The 17656-nt window shown below is 44.1% G+C and overlaps 1 protein-coding gene across 1 annotated transcript in view; it reads right to left on the reverse strand.

Moving 5' to 3' along the window:
* bop1 (BOP1 ribosomal biogenesis factor) overlaps window positions 1-17656 on the reverse strand; it is a 160599-nt gene that overhangs the window by 91313 nt on the left and 51630 nt on the right. The gene's annotated exons all lie outside the window — the stretch shown is intronic.

The following is a 17656-nucleotide window of genomic DNA, read 5'->3' on the forward strand; positions in this document are numbered from 1 at the left end:
CTCTCCTCTTCACCTGCCTCAGTGATTTCACTGCGCATGGATCAGTGGGCTTCTCATCCTCCATGAAATGTGAATTTCCAGAGGTAGCCCCCAATCTCTTCAGTACTGCCAGTATGTGAAGAATTCTTTCAATGTTACTAGGATTGAGCTTCTTAGAAAATTTATATTTATTATATATTATGGAAAAGGCAGAGACTATTCTGTACATTCAGTCTATGCTGGGTCTCTTGATTCTCATTCAAATCCTATAACACTGCAGGTTAACTTCCTACAAGACCTTAGGTAATTTTTATTTGACCTCATTGATCATTCCCACTTCCTCCACACTCATAGGGAGCAAGTTCCAGGTCATTACCACTTGCTGTCAAAAGAAGTTCTTCCTCACATTCCACTTGCATCTCTTGGCCAAAACATTTAAATCACTATACATTAATCTTTGCGCCATCAGCTAATAGGAGGAGCTTTTCACCTCAATCATCTACACATTTATCAAATCTCTCTCCGCAATCTCTCTTGTTTCAAGTAGAATGACATCAGTTTCTCCAACCTAATCTTGTAACTAAAATCCCTTCTCCCAGGAACCACTCTGGTCAATCTCTTTTGCACTCTCTCAAGGACCCGCATTCCTTCCTATACTGACCAAGAGAGGTCACAGTATTATCGCTGGGAGCTAACATCGCATTGGGCACTTTATAGAACTAGAATTACCTTCATTGTCAGATATATTCATAGGAGTACAATAAGAAGTTTACAAATCACTACTTATGGCACCATCTTAGGTGCAAAGGTACCTAGGTACTGATTCTTGGGAATAAATCAGAAAAATACAAGATCATAGGAACAAAGTAGAAAAATAAAGGAATAAAAAGTTCAGAATTACAATGCTTTCACCCCAGTCCATGGTAGCACCTAGCCTCCAGAATGAAAAAAATACATAAACAGAGCTCATTTTCTGATCAAGGGTTCTACGAAAACAAATACAGGGCTCTTGCAAGGTTCAACACACTTTCAATTCTTCCTGTCACGTTCAAAGATCAGTTTACATCAACCTACCCCCACCCCCCCACACACCGTCAAGTCCTTCTACCCTCACACACTTTTCAAACAATGCTACTAGTTTTATAATTTCCTCTCCCTACCCCTTCTGCCAAATTCAAGCTGTTCATTGTATTTAAATGAACACTGACCCTCCCATTCCAATAAGCCTCTATTTCAGATATCCGAGTTTTGGAACAGATCTTACCTTTTCCAATTGAGAGTTAAGATTTATTGAAGGGAAGAGTGTTTGACATGAGCAATGGAAATGTGGGAGTTGTATTTATATCTAGACAAAGCAGCAAGCTGAAGAACATTGATAGACAAGTGATGGCCAAGCGAGAAGCCAACAACAGTAAGAGGTGCTAACTTCCGTTTCAACTAGTGAAAGATATGATGGAAGTCTCTTCATAATATCTGAAATAAAACATACTCTCGCTCCCTCACGTATAAGATCAAGATGCGGCTCACTTACGGCACAGTGAGATACCTGGCAATTGCAGTAACTGTGGGCTTAAATGACCTGGATGAATGTAAGGTGAAATCGCTGACTACTGTGATTATTTGAAAATGGTTATTGTTACACACGGAACCCTGACATTTTCTGGTGTGTGCACAAATTTGCCCTGGGAGATGGTCACTTCCCTAAAAAAAAACTTTGCACGCCATAACTTTAAAGGAAATGTGTGCCAGCAACAGCTAGACCAGATACAAAAGGGCAGCTGAAAAAGAGTTTAAGAGACGTTGCCAATTTGCATTCTGGTTTGTGAGGCTCATAATATTCTCCCCTCACAAAAACATTTGTAGTTGTTCTTTCAAGATTTGGCTTTCTGCATTAGATGTTTCTCTTTATATCAGACATTAGCTGTCTGACAGGTGAACTGCTCCCAAGTTGCAACAGAAGCTGCTGCAGCTAAATATATACAACTTGCCACTAGATCTCCATTCTCCCTCGAGTTTTCCCTCTGAACCTCAAACCCATCAGTCCAAGATGCAACTAACATGAGACACGCTGCAACGAAGGCCTACTGTGAAACAGTTTTAAATTCTAGGCATTTTGGGGGTGTCAGGTAGGAGGAGAAAGACTGTATAACATTTTTAAGCTAATTCACAGAACACTCAAACGCAACTTGGGGCAGGCAACAAATGCTGACAAGCCAGAGATACCCACATCCACAAGTGTATTTTAAAACAAATCAGTAAGTGCTGGCCTAGTCAGTGAAGCCCACATTTCACGAATAAACGCAAGTTATAACTCATAGAATTGTGAGGGCAGCAATTCCAAGACATTGATCCAGTGACAGTCAAGGAACAGCTAATATATTTCCATTGCTATTGTACCTGCCTCAACCACTTTCTCCGGCAGCCCATTCCATAACTGCTGCGTAGTTTGGAGGGGAACTTGCCAGTGATGGTGATTACGTATATCTGCTCCCCTTGTCCTCGAGATTTAAGTGTTCATGGATTTGGATGATGAGTTTGAATGGAGTCTTGGTGAGTTACAACTGCACATCTTGTAGAGGGTACACACTAGAGACACTGTGTGACAATGGTGAAGGGGGTTAAATAAATGTTACATTCACTCACTGTTCATCAAACCTAACATTGAGAAGGAAAGCCAACTATTGGCATATCTTCAGTCAGGAAATAGCAGCAAGTACAATAACACGTACCAAGCTTTACTGAAGTCAGTCGATTAGAAAGGGGAGAGGGCGAGAGAGAGAGAGAGAGATGGAAGGGAGCGGTAGCACGAGAGAGAGAGAGAGAGAGAGAGAGAGAGAGAGAGATGGAAGGGAGCAGTAGCGCGGGAGAGAGACAGATATGGACGGGGGCAGTAGCGAGAGAGAGAGGGGAGCGGGGGGGCAGTGAGAGAGAGAGAGAGAGAGAGAGAGAGAGACAGAGAGGGAGGGGAGGAGCGAGAGAGAGAGGGGGGAGGGAGCAAGAGGGGAGCGAGAGAAGGGAGAGTAAGTCACAGAGTCGTACAGTAATATAACATGGAAATAGGCCCTACCGTCCAAACTGGTCTATGTTGAGCATGGTGCCCGCTCAGCTAGTTCTAACTGCACATTTGGCCCATATCCCTCTACACCCTTCTCATCTATGTACCTATCCAAATGATTTTTTTTAAATGTTGCTATTGTACCTGCCTCAACGACTTTCTTTGGCCGCCCATTCCATATTCACCACTCTCTGCAAGAAGAAGTTGCCCCTCAGGTCCTTCTTAAATGTTTCCCCTTTCACCTTAAACCTACGCCCTCTAGTTTTCAGTTCCCCATCCCTGGGAAAAAGGCAATATGCATTAATCCTATCTATGCCTCTCATGATTTCATACACCTCAATAAGGTCACTCCAAATTCTCCTACGTCCCAAGAAATAAACTACTATCGTGGACAACACCTCCCCACAACTCAGACCTACTAATCCTAGCAACATGCTTGTAAATCTTCTCTGCACACTTTCCAGTTTAACTATGTCTTTGCTACAACAGGGTGACTAAAACTGTACACAATATTCCCAGTGTGGCCTCACCAATGATTTATACAATTGTAACACATCCGACCCCACAACCCAAGACATTTTTTCATCCCACCCTTGTCTGCCTTCCGGAGAGATCACTCTCTCCGGGACTCCCTTGTCCGCTCCACACTCCCCTCCAACCCCACCACACCCGGCACCTTCCCCTGCAACCGCAGGAAGTGCTACACTTGCCCCCACACCTCCTCCCTCACCCCCACCCCAGGCCCCAAGCTTTCCATATCAAGCAGGCGTTCACCTGCACATCTGCCAATGTGGTGTACTGCATCCGCTGTACCTGTTGTGGCCTCCTCTACATTGGGGAAACTAAGCGGAGGCTTGGGGACCGCTCTGAAGAACACCTCCGCTCGGTTCGCAATAAACAAATGCATCTCCCAGTCGCGAACCATTTCCACTCCCTCTCCCATTCTTCAGATGACATGTCCATCCTGGGCCTCCTGCAGTGCCACAATGATGCCACCCGAAGGTTGCAGGAACAGCAAATCATATTCCGCCTGGGAACCCTGCAGCCTAATGGTATCAATGTGGATTTCACAAGCTTCAAAATCTCCCCTTCCCCCACTGCATCCCAAAACAAGCCCAGTTCTTCCCCTCCCCCCACTGCATCCCAAAACCAGCCCAGCTCGTCCCCTCCCCCCACTGCATCCCAAAACCAGCCCAGCTCGTCCCCGCTTGCCTAACCTGTTCTTACTCTCACCTGTCCCCTCCTCCCACCTCAAGTTGCACCTCCATTTCCTACCTACCATCTCATCTCACCTCCTTGACCTGTCCGTCCTCCCCTGACTGACCTAACCCTTCCCAACCTCCCCACCTATCTTCTCCTCTATCCATCTTCGGCCTGCCTCCCCCTCTCTCCCTGTTTATTTCAGAACCATCTCCCCATCCTCCTCTCTGATGAAGGGTCTAGGCCCAAAACGTCAGCTTTTGTGCTCCTGAGATGCTGCTTGGCCTGCTGTGTTCATCCAGCTTCACACTTTGTTATCTCGGATTCTCCAGCATCTGCAGTTCCCATTATCTCTGACCCCTACTCTTACACTCAATGACTCAATCGATGAAGGCCAGCATGCTAAATGCCTTCTTCACCACACTGTCCACCTGTGACACCACTTTCTACAGACTACGTACTTGTACTCCTAGGTCTCCCTGTTCAATGAAACTCCTCAGGAGCTTACCATTTACTGTACAAGTCCCACCTTGGTTTGACTTTCTAAAATGTAACACTTCTTTGCATTAAATTGGATTTGCTAATCCTCAGCCTACTTCCCAATCTGATGAAGATCCCTCTGTAATTTTTGATAACATGCCTTGCACGTTCACAACCAGATCACTTACATGAATAACAAATAACAAAGGTCCCAGCACTGACCCCTGTGGCATACCACTAGTCACAGGCCTCCAGTGTGTGGAGCAGCCTTCAAACATCACCCTCTACTTCCTACCATTGAGACAATTTTGAATCAAATTAACTAGCTCTCCCTGGATCTTATGCGATCTAATCTTCATGACTAGCTTGCCATGTGGCACCTTGTCAAATGCCTTACTAAAGTCCGGATTGACAACATCCACTGCCCTACCCTCATCCATCCTCTTGGTTACATCTTCAAAAAACTCAAATACTGGTCAGGCATGACTTCCTGTGCACGAGAGCATGCAAGAGGTGGACAGCATGAGAGCCAGTGAGAAAGACAGCAAAAGAGAGATGGAGAGAATGGAATGAATCCTATCACTTCAGCTGAGGTGCATTCAGAGACAGTAGGAAGTTCTTCTTTTTCTGAAGAAGGGACCAGACCCAAAACATGAGCTTTCCTGCTCCACTGATGCTGCTTGACCTGCTGTGTTCATCCAGGTCTACACTTGTTATGTCTTACTTCAGCTGAAGTGATGCTCATCAAGTCTGACTTTAAGCTGCAACATTATTTGCAACTATAAAATGCTAAATTATACATCAAGGCTTCCCAGAATAATCCAAATTAATATTTTTCTTAGACCAAATCCAATAAGCATGACCTTTGCCCTTCAGGCCTAAGTTCTCTATTTCCATCAGTAGGCTACCTTGCTAGCCCCAGAATACTATGGTCAATGACAGCAATCGAGTGGAGTGCATTCCTTCCCCGTGTGGTAACAGGTCTTGCTGCTAGTCTGCCTCCTGGTCACGGATCTGGAATCAATTAGTCAGGAACAACAGTCTGGCAACCCGAGCCGTCCTCGTCTGAAGCCCCAACACGCCTCCAAAGAGCATCAGACTCTGAACACTCCCCACAGACTAAAGCTCCTCGATTCAATCTCCGTGACAGATACATTCCATGGCTCGTGACTAAGAAAGGACAACAAGCTGACCCCCAGGAGTGGCAAACTGACCCGTGACCAAGATGACGAAACTTGGATCCTTGGCGACTCACTCTGTCTTCCCGCTCCACCCCAGCAGTTCCAATTTCATTAATGTGTTTAACCTCATGATTATGCTGCAATTTGAGGATTCATGAATATGCCAAAAGCAGGTGGCTGGAGATGGAAATAATATCAGAAGATTTTGATTAGAAGCTCCAGTCTCACTGCTGTTTCTTAGGACTAAGATATTTTTATTTGTGAATTTAATTGATTTGGAATTGTAAAGATATATTTAAACACCAGTGAGATTTGATATGGAGGCTATGACAAGAGAAGAATGTATTACTCATGGCTTTCCTACCATGACTAAAGGTTTGCTCATCAAATGTTCTTTCAACCAAAATAACTTCAGTCCTCAGGCATAGACAAAAGATCACCATGATCACAAAAAGTGATGCGACAAGAGATACGTTCCAGACTTCAACATGGAATGGTTTACCATGAAGCTATTGTGATAGAGACTGTAGCAACTTTAAATATCCATTTATATAATGACTTATACAGTGACTGCATGAGAATAAAAAGTACCACAGCATTTTTCAGCCAACTGAATCCTCATTTTTTGAAATCCTGTGACTACTGTTTGAGAGAAAATGGGCAAACAATTTACAACAGCAAAGTAACCAGCACTAAAATACATGTCCGTGGAACAGAAGGATCTGGGAGCACAAGTACGTAGTTCATTGAAAGCAACGTCACAGGTGGACAGGGTGGTGAAGAAGGCATTTAGCATGCTGGCCTTCATCAGTCGAAGCTTTGAGCACAGGAGTTGGGATGTTACATTACAGTTGTACAAGTCATTGGCGAGGCCACACTTGGAGTACTGTGTACAGTTTTAGTCACCCTGTTGTAGCAAAGACATAGTTAAACTGGAAAGTGTACAAGGAATACTGACGAGGATGTTGCCAGTATTAATAGGCCTGATTTACAGGGAGAGGTTGTCATGGATAGGACTTTATTCCTTGGAACGCAAGAGCATGAGGGGTGACCTTCTTGAGGTGTATAAAATCATGAGAGGCATAGATAGGATTAATGCATATTGCCTTTTTTCCAGGGATGGGGAACTGAAAACTAGAGGGCATAGGTTTAAGGTGAAAGGGGAAACATTTAAGAAGGACCTGAGGGGCAACTTCTTCTTGCAGAGAGTGGTGCTTATGGAATGGGCTGCCAAAGAAAGTGGTTGAGGCAGGTACAATAGCAACATTTTAAAAAAATCATTTGGATAGGTACATAGATGAGAAGGGTGTAGAAGGATATGGGCCAAATGTGCAGTTAGAACTAGCTGAGTGGGCACCACAGTCAGCATAGGCCAGTTTGGACCAAAGGGCCTGTTTCCATGCTGAATTACTCTATGACTCTATGACAAGGGTGGATATGCTACTGTTGTGATGGGGTGCTAATAGGGTGATATAAACATATGTGGATGGCATATTGTTGGAAACACGTATTTAAATAAATGTATGATAAGTGCAAAAGAGAGAAGGTTTGCACAATTTCTCGATTGCAAAGTGTTTATTGAATGAATTTTTGGAATACAAAAATCAAAAAGCCAAATGGCTGGGTGTTGTCTGTTATTTACAAAAGGTCAGAGGTTTTTGGAGGAAAGTTTTTATTAACAAAGAGGAACAAGAAAAAGTTTGTCTAAGAATTACGATATTAAGCAGAGCCTAGTGCCGAATAGCCTCTGGACTTTTCATATTTGTTTTGCCACATACTGCAAAATTATTTGATGCTCCTAAGAAAGCTTGTGACTCTCTCTTCCACCCCTCCTCTCTCCCTATCTCTTCCCCTCCCTCCCCACTCTGTTTGCCCCACCCTCCCCCCGACTTCTACCTGCCTGTCCCTCTCCCCACCTCCGTCAGTACCATCCCCTCCCATTTCCAGTCCCTCTCGCCCTTCTGTCTAGAACATAGAACATTACAGCACAGTACAGGCCCTTCGGCCCTCGATGTTGCGCCGACCTGTCATACCGATCTCAAGCCCATCTAACCTACACTATTCCATGTACGTCTATATGCTTGTCCAATGATGACTTAAATGTACCTAAAGTTGGCGAATCTACTACCGTTGCAGGCAAAGCGTTCCATTCCCTTACTACTCTCTGAGTAAAGAAACTACCTCTGACATCTGTCCAATACCTTTCACCCCTCAATTTAAAGCTATGCCCTCTCGTGCTCGCCGTCACCATCCTAGGAAAAAGGCTCTCCCTATCCACCCTATCTAACCCTCTGATTATTTTATATGTTTCAATTAAGTCACCTCTCAACCTTCTTCTCTCCAATGAAAACAGCCTCAAGTCCCTCAGCCTTTCCTTGTAAGACCTTCCCTCCATACCAGGCAACATCCTAGTAAATCTCCTCTGCACCCTTTCCAAAGCTTCCAGAGAGCAGAGAGAGAAAAGGGAGGGAAGATGGAAGGGGGAAGAGAGGGGCAGATGGAAGATGGAAGGGGGAAGAGAGGGGCAGATGGAGGATGGGAGGAGAAGTCCAGTCACCCTGCACATTTTTCTGTTTCGGGTAAATATCTTATTCTATCTTGAAAGCCTTGTTTGAAACAAACTACACTACACACCGAGGATATCCAAACTGTAACTACTGTGTAAAATTATGTTTTTTTGTCAATTATCTTATATCTGTGCCCTTGCTTTCTCAGTTTAATATTTCATCAGAAAGATGTCATTGCCGCAGTACAGTAATACTGCATTGGGATCGTCAGCATGGATCTTGCTGTCTTGAACACATGGTTGCCTGACTCAATTGTCTCAAACTGTATCCGGGCATCAGAGAAAGAGAAAATAGTGATCATTCTATTTTTCCCCACCTCTCATTAGATTTCCTGCTCTGCTGTAAATTCCAATGATTCTATGGGAACTCCATGAAAGGGAAGTGCTCTTCAGGCACTTGGGAACCTGTGGAGTGTTTGTTTATTTGTTCCAGGTACCAAATTCAGACAGCTGAGGGCTTTGAAGCAACTTCTGGACTTGGACCAGCTCCCCACTGACCAGAGAGTAGGCCAAGGCAACTTACTTTGGATAGGCGCCGGGTGGGCTAGGGCAGCTGCCTAATGAAAGCAAGTAGACAATCGTAAGATAACTGTCAATATTTATTGCTGCCAAAATCAGCCATGAGTAAAACGTATTTTGTCTGTGGAGCCTCAGTGACCAGGAGAGTATCAGACTGAAAGAATGTGGCAACAATTAGTGGCAAGTCAGAGAACTGTAAGTTTTAAAAATAAAAAGAATTAAGTGGGAGGAATAAACTTTAAGGGTAAATTCGCAAGTAATATCAAGACAGAGTGCAAGAGCTTCTTTCAGTATATAAAAAGGAAGCGAGAAGCCAAAGTGAACACAGGCCCCTATGAGAATGAGGCTGGGGGAATAATAATTGGGAAGCAGGAAACAGCAGAGGGTTCAATAACTACTTTACATCAGTCTTCACAATAGAAGGCACTGATAGCATCCCAAAATGACTAAACATTCAATGGGCAAGAGCAGGAGAGGAAACTGATAAAATACCATCACTACAGATGTAGCGCTAGGGAAATCAACAGTCACACAGCTGAACTGTTGCTGAAAGATGGTTCCGAAGAGGAAGTTCAGAAGTAAAACTGCAGCAAAACTACAAAAGGTGGCTTAAAGCACAGCAAAGGAACTTTCACTACATGATTAACTTCTTAGATAATAAAATGTGAGGCTGGATGAACACAGCAGGCCAAGCAGCGTCTCAGGAGCACAAAAGCTGACGTTTCGGGCCTAGACCCTTCATCAACGTCAGCTTTTGTGTTCCTGAGATGCTGCTTGGCCTGCTGTGTTCATCCAGCCTCACATTTTATTATCTTGGAATTCTCCAGCATCTGCAGTTCCCATTATCCATGATTAACTTCTTGTCGTGATTGGAACAACCTGGAGCTTGTTGACTACGAGATCTTTGTTCGGGTTGCTAACCTGGGCCAATCAGGAAAGCCTTGGCCGACCAATGCAATCAGGAGAGTTAGAATCTCCTCACTTCAGGGGATCAATTCCGAGCTGGCTGGCTACAGCCAGTATACTGTGCACAAGTAATTAAAAGGTGACTTGGTGAAAGAATACCAGCCTCTGTGCAATTACTTCACTTATTACATGACAAACTAACATGGGATGAAGACATAATAGAAAATGACAATTTTCTACATAAAAGAAAATTCTCAACACCCATGCTTAATTTCCTGTGTGCATTTGGGACATACTTGTGATTCTGATATTGCACAAGATGTGCGGAGGAAAAGAGATCAAAACTCATCAAGTCTGCAGCGTTAGTGAAAAATGAAATTGTTCCTTCTCTCCCTCTTCACCTGCCTCAGTAATTTCAATGTCCACGAATTGGAGGGCTCCTCACCCTCTATGAATTGGGCAGCTGCCCTTCAGTTCTGGAATTTCCAAAGGCAACCCTCAATCTCTGCAGAATCTTGAGTCTTCTTAGAAAGTTATATATTTATTATGTATTACTTTAAAAGATATATACTAACATTATTGGGGTAGTGCAGAGAAGGTTCACCTAGGTGCACTGCTCATATGGAAGGACTTTTTAGGAGAGGTTGAGCAGGTTTGGCCCTTACTCATTGGAATATCAAAGAATGATAGGTGATCTTACTGAAACATTTCAAGATTCTTTGGGCATTTGCCAGGGCAGATGTGGAAAGGTTATTTCCCCTTGTGGGACAGTCGAGGACCAGACAGCATAATCTCAGATTAGAGAAATCACTATTTACGACTGAGAAGAGAAGAAAATTCTTTTTTCAGAGTGCAGCGAATTCTTTACTGCAGAGGGCTGTTCAGGCTGGGTCATTACATATATTAAAGGCTGAGATATACACATTTTTAATCAGTTAGAAAATCTGGGATTATTAGGAAAATGTAGCAAAGTGGAGTCACCGATCATTCGTAATATCACTGAATGGTGGAACAGACTCAATGGGCTGAATGACTGACTTCTGCTCCTACAACTGATCATTTTATCTACAGCACAGAAATCAAACGCTGCCATGAATTAGCACACAGAAGACATCACTGCCCGCAGATGCAGTGCTCCAAATTCCTTCATTCATTTATTCCTTTATTCATGAACAGGACGTGGGAATTGCTGGCTAGGCAGCATTTATTTCCTATCCCTAATTGCCCAGAGGGCAGTTCAGAATTAACCACACTACTGTGGGTCTGGAGTCACAAGTAGGCCAGAGCAAGTGAGCATAGCAATTTCCCTCGCTAAAAGGACATTAGTGAAACAGACGGGTTTTTCCAACAATTGACAACGGATTCACGGAGACCAGTTACTAGTGGTGTACGCAAGGGCCGGTGTTGGGTCCACTGCTGTTTGTCATTTTTATAAATGACCTGGATGAGGGCGTAGAAGGATGGGTTAGTAAATTTGCAGGTGACACTAAGGTCGGTGGAGTTGTGGATAGTGACGAAGGATGCTGTGGGTTGCAGAGAGACATAGGTAAGCTGCAGAGCTGGGCAGAGAGGTGGCAAATGGAGTTTAATGCAGACAAGTGTGAGGTGATGCACTTTGGTAGGAGTAACCAGAATGCAAAGTACTGGGCTAATGGTAAGATTCTTAGCAGTGTAGATGAGCAGAGAGATCTCGGTGTCCATGTACACATATCCTTGACAGTTGCCACCCAGTTTGACAGGGCTGTTAAGAAGGCATGCAGTGTTTTAGCTTTTATTCATAGAGGGATCGAGTTCCGGAACCAAGAGGTTATGGTGAAGCTGTACAAAACTCTGGTGCGGCTGCACTTGGAGTATTGCGTACAGTTCTGGTCACCGCATTATAAGAAGGATGTGGAAGCTTTGGAAAGGGTGCAGAGGAGATTTACTAGGATGTTGCCTGGTATGGAGGGGAGGTCTTACGAGGAAAGGCTGAGGGACTTGAGGCTGTTTTCATTAGAGAGACGGTGGTTGAGAGGTGACTTAATTGAAACATATAAAATAATCAGAGGGTTAGATAGGGTGGATAGGGAGAGCCTTTTTCCTAGGATGGTGACGGCGAGCACGAGGGGGCATAGCTTTAAATCGAGGGGTGAAAGGAATAGGACAGATGTCAGAGGTAGTTTCTTTACTTGGAGACTAGTAAGGGAATGGAACGCTTTGCCTGCAACGGTAGTAGATTCGCCAACTTTAGGTACATTTAAGTCGTCATTGGACAAGCATATGGACGTACATGGAATAGTGTAGGTTAGATGGGCTTGAGATCGGTATGACAGGTCGGCACAACATCGAGGGCCGAAGGGCCTGTACTGTGCTGTAATGTCCTATGTTCTATTAATTCCAGATACTTTATTGAATTCAAATTCCACCATCTGCTGAGGCAGGATTTGAACCGGGGTCACTAGAATATTATGAGAGTCTCTGGAATTAACAGTCCAGTGATAATACCACTAGGCCATCGCCCTCCCCCAATTAATCTAACATTCATCAGACCAACAGAGCAACATCTTAATGAAAAAACATTTGCCCAAAACTTGTGCCATAGTTTTTGAGATCATGTCAACTTAGGTATGAGCACGAAGCCTTGGAACGGAAGAAAGAGGAGACTTATGACAAAGGGAAATGACACTCCGGTTATGGATATACTGCAGAAGCTGGGCTAGTTCTCCTTAGAGCAGATTTTCGATAGGAGTCCTTAAAGTCAAGAGGGCTTTTGATCAGAGTAAATAAGGAGATACAGTTTCGATTGGCACGAGGGGCAATGACCAGAAGAGACAGACTGAAAATAACCTACAAGAGGACTAGAGAAGATTCAAAAAGTTCTTTTATTAAAAAAAATTGTTTTGTAATCTGAAAGGCACTGCCTGAGAAGCTGGTAGAAACAGATCGAATAATAAAACTTTCAGAAGGAAACTGGATGAATGCTCAAGGAAACAAAAGTTCAGTACCTCAGGAGGGAATACAGCAAGGTGGTGGACTAATTTAATAGCACATTAGAAGAGCCACCATAGACACAACGGGCTGAATGCTCTCCTTAACTAGCCTGATTCCAGGGATGTCGGGGTTGACTTATCAATAATGGCTAAACAGGTTAAATATGTAACAGAGATAATGGGAACTGCAGATGCTGGAGATTCCAAGATAATAAAATGTGAGGCTGGATGAACACAGCAGGCCAAGCAGCATCTCAGGAGCACAAAAGCTGACGTTTCGGGCCTAGACCCTTCATCAGACCCTCTGATGAAGGGTCTAGGCCCGAAACGTCAGTTTTTGTGCTCCTGAGATGCTGCTTGGCCTGCTGTGTTCATCCAGCCTCACATTTTATTAAATATGTAACAGAGTTTAGGATAATGAGGTGATCTCATTGAAACATACAGAAAATCCAAAGAGCTCAACAAAGTGCAATCTTCCAGAGGTGGGCGAATCTCAAAGTAAGGGATATAATTACAGAAACAAAATCAGAAATTGCTGGCAAAACTCAGGAGGTACGGCAGTGGCTGTGGGAGGAAAGCAGAGTTAATGTTTCAAGTCTGGTGACTTGCCATCAGAAGAAATCTCCAAAGAGTTTCCAGATTTGGTACATTAACTCAGCTTTCCTCCCTCAAATGCAGCCCATCCTTCTGAGCCGAGGCATTATTTTGTGTCTTTCTTTCAGATCTCCAATATCCGCACTTTATTTAGATATAAATAGTGAATAAAGGGCAGAGGAAAGAAGAATTTCTTCTCCCAGAGGGTCCTAATCATCTAGAATTCTGATAGAATTTCAAAGAACTGAAAATACTTTCAGAAGAGAGGTATGGTAGCTCAGTGGTTAGCACTGCTGCCTCACAGTGCCAGGGACCCGGGTTCAATTCCAGTCTCTGTCCATGTGGAGTCTGCATGTTGTCCCTGTGTCTGTGTGTGTTTCCTCTGTGTGCCCCGGTTTCCTCCCACAGTCCAAAGACATGCAGGTTAGGTGGACTGGCTGTGCTAAATTGTCCGTAGTGTCGAGGGATGTGTAGGTTAGCCATGGGAAATGCAGGGTTACAGCTATAAGGTAGGAGATGGGTTCGGATGCGGTGCTCTTCAGAGAGCCATCTGGACTCAATGGGCCAAATGGTCTGCTTTTACGTTGCAAGAATTCTAATTCTATAATTCTAAGAGGTAGGTAGACTTTTGAAATGGTGGGGAAATGTCAGGGAGTTAAGGGCAATGAGGTGCAGGCATCAAACAGTTGAGAGCTGGGGCAGATCAGGCAACTGAGGGTGGGCTTGATGGGCTGAATAGCCTAGTCCTCATATTTCTTACATTCTTGGAGGGCGAATGGCTTCCATAGCTCTGGATAAGCAGGGGGATAAGCATATGAAGAAAGAGTAGCAGCTTTTAGACTGCTGCTTCAGTTTCTATACTATTGTAATGAAGTGGAGAAAAATAGGAGTCAATTATTATTAAGCGTATAAAAGTTAATTGCAAACAGGTTACAGAGAGTTCAGCAGGATACACGGCGAGATCCCACAATGAGGTTTGTTAAGCAGCACTGCTGCAGGCACCAGCACCAGGATGGTATCTCTTCTATTCCCGTGCACGTCAACCTTCTTAATTCACACTCATAATCCAAACCACACAGTCTGACAGCTCACTACAGATCACCCAGTGTAATGCATTGATGGTATTACAAAGACATGCCAGCAGTACAAGTACATGTTTCATCTAGACCAACTCATTGATACCATCAGTGATCAGAAATAACCATCTACAATCAGGCAATTTCCCATAACCATTTCTATGCCTGAAAAGAACAACAAATGCCAAGTTCCAGTTCATCATGCATCTCCACTGGTATTGCTTGACTGATTTTATTGTCACGTGTACCAAAGTACAGTGAAAAGCTTGGTTTACGAACAGTACAGGCAGATCATAGTAGGCAAGGATGTACAGATCAAAAAGACTTATCCCCACAGGGTGTGCACTAGGCGAGATCTACGTTAGCAAGATCAGCATTATTTGAGGCTAGTGAGCTTATTCATCAGACTAACAACAATCGGAAGAAGCTGTTCCTAAATCTGCTCATGTGCGCATTTCAGGCTTCTGCATCTTCTGCCTGATAGAAGAGGTTGTAGATCATTACCAGGGTATGATGAGTCTTTGATGATGTTGGCCACCTTTCTGAGGCAGCGAGCCGTTTAACTAGAGTCCATGGATGGAAAGTTGGCTTCCGCGATGGTCTAGGTTGTGGTTTCTCACAGTCCTGGGCAGAACAATTGCCATACTAGGCAGTAATGCACCCAGACAGCATGCTTTCAATGGCACATCTATAGAAGTCAGTAAGAATCCTTATGGACATGCCAAATCTCCTGAGCCTCCTGAAGAAGAAGAGGCGCTGTTGTACATCAATGGGGGCAGACCAGGACAGGGTGTGATTTACTGTCACTCTGAGGAACTTGACGCTCTCAACTTCAGTTCTGTTGATGAGGGTGGGGCGTGCTGTCCTACTTTCTTCCTGAAGTCAATGATCGTTAGTTTTGCCAACATTGAGAGAGAGATTGTTTTCATTGCACCATGTCACCAAACCCTCTGTCTCCCTTCTGTATTTTGACTCGTTGATAGATATCTGTCCTCCTACGGTGGTGTTGTCAGTGAACTTGTAGATGGCGTTCATTCAGAATTTGGCCTCACAGTTGTGGGTGTACACAGACAGTACAGTAGGGGGCTGTAAACACATCCTTAGGGGGCTCCAATGTTCACTGCTATTGTGAAGGAGGTGCAGTTAGCTATCCTCACTGATTGTGGTCTGTGTGTCAGAAAGTGGAGGATCCAGTTGCAAACAGGAGCTGAGACCAAGGTCATGCCGTTTTGAGATCAGTCTGGATGGGATAACTGTGTTGAAGGCGGAGCTGTAGTCAATGAGCAGGGGCCTGACGTCGGTGTCTTTGTTATTAGATTGCTCCAGGGATGAGTGCAGGGATATGGCATCCTCTGTGGGCCTGTTACGTTGGTAGCCAAACCATAGGGATCGAGGCAGGTTGGGAGACTGGAGTTAGTGTGGGCCAGGGTCAGCCTCTCGAAGCACTTCATGATTATTGAAGCTAGAGCCACTAATCGACGGTCGTTAAGGCACACTTCGGTACGGGGATGATGGTGGCCTTCTTGAAGCAGATGAGCACTTTGGCTTGAAGGAGGGAGAGGGTGAATACCTTCACCAGTTAGTCTGCACAGGATCTAAGTGCTTAGCGAGGGAAAATATTTGGGTCCGTTGCTTCACTTGGGTTGATTCCTAGGAAGACCGATCCACCGTCTGCAGCGGTAACCGAGGTAACAGTTACGTCCGGGGCTGTCACTGCGCCTTTGGCGTCCTGCTCAAATCGTGCATAGAAAGCATTGAGCACATCAGCCGGTTGGGGGGGGAGGGGGGGGGTGTGTGTGCTGTAATGGAGGGTAGTGGAATGCGTCTGTCTGCTATCTTGCTCTGCTTTGTACTTTCAGGCAACTCTACACTGCGAGCTGTAGAGTGCGATCAAACAGTGAATCAGGTCAGGAGATATTGCTTCATCCAGTAGGTTCCTCCCAGAAAAATCCCAGTGCTGGAATTAAAGAGGTTTCTGAAAAACACTCCCTATTCAAATTGATGTGGTGATATAACACAGGCAAGAAATTGGCAGGAGGGTTCTAACCACTCCATTACCATCACGGGTCTCAGCATGCAGCAAAATGGGGCAGTGGAAATGTAAACAAGAGCTTGCATTCACAGCTCACAGCATATCTTTGTAATACCATCAATGCATTACACTGGGTGATCAGTAGTGAGCTGTCAGACATGTATAGATTGGATTATGAGTGTGAATTAAGAAGGTTGACGTGCACAGGAATAGAAGAGATACCATCCTGGTTGAATATCATTCAATATTGATATATGGATATCAATTATATCAATATAATTGATAAATATATCAATTTATATTGATAACTTAATATCAATTTAAAATTGATATTTTTAAAAAATATATCAATTCAACGTTCTTGAGCGCTGGATTTAGCTTAGCCTTCCACAGCTAAACTGTCTGCGTTGGGCTGGAAATAGCTGGGTCAAATACAAATCTACCTGGACTGGTATGGATACAGCAATACCTTGCTCAGATACAAGTCTACTCAAGCCAGTATACATACACAGCAGTGCCTCGGCCAGAGGCAAGAGGATTCCAATGGAGAACAGGCTCCAAAAAAATTGCAGCAGAGAGAAATCTGGGTGTTCTTGAGCATGAAACACAAAATGCCAGCATGCAGGTGTACTAAGTAATTGAGAAGTTAAATATAATTTTGGCCTTTAGTGCTCAGGGGTTAGAGATTAAAAATAGGGAAGTCTTGTTACAACTTTACAGGGTGTTGGGGAGGCTGCAACTGGATTACTGAGTGGATATTTATATTTTGGTCGGTGTGTTCAAGAAAGGATATGCTCATATTGCAGGCAGTTCAAAAGAGATTCACTAGGCTGACTCCTGAGATGAAGGGGTTGACTTATCAAGATCAGCTGAACAGATTAAGTCTTTTTTTGTTCAGATTGACAATAAGGGGTGATCTTACCAAAACGTACAAGATTCTGAGTGGGCTGGTTAGGGGGTGTTGAGAAGATGTTGCCATTGGGAAGGAAATCTCAACTGAGGAACATAAAGAATAAAAGGTAATTAATTTAAACCTAAGATGCAAAAGAGTTTCTTATTCAAGGACAGTGAATGCCTGGAATTCTCTCCGTCAAAGGAG

The sequence above is a fragment of the Stegostoma tigrinum genome, chromosome 2 (genome assembly GCF_030684315.1).
Source record: "Stegostoma tigrinum isolate sSteTig4 chromosome 2, sSteTig4.hap1, whole genome shotgun sequence".
In the NCBI taxonomy this organism is placed as follows: Eukaryota; Metazoa; Chordata; class Chondrichthyes; order Orectolobiformes; family Stegostomatidae; genus Stegostoma; species Stegostoma tigrinum.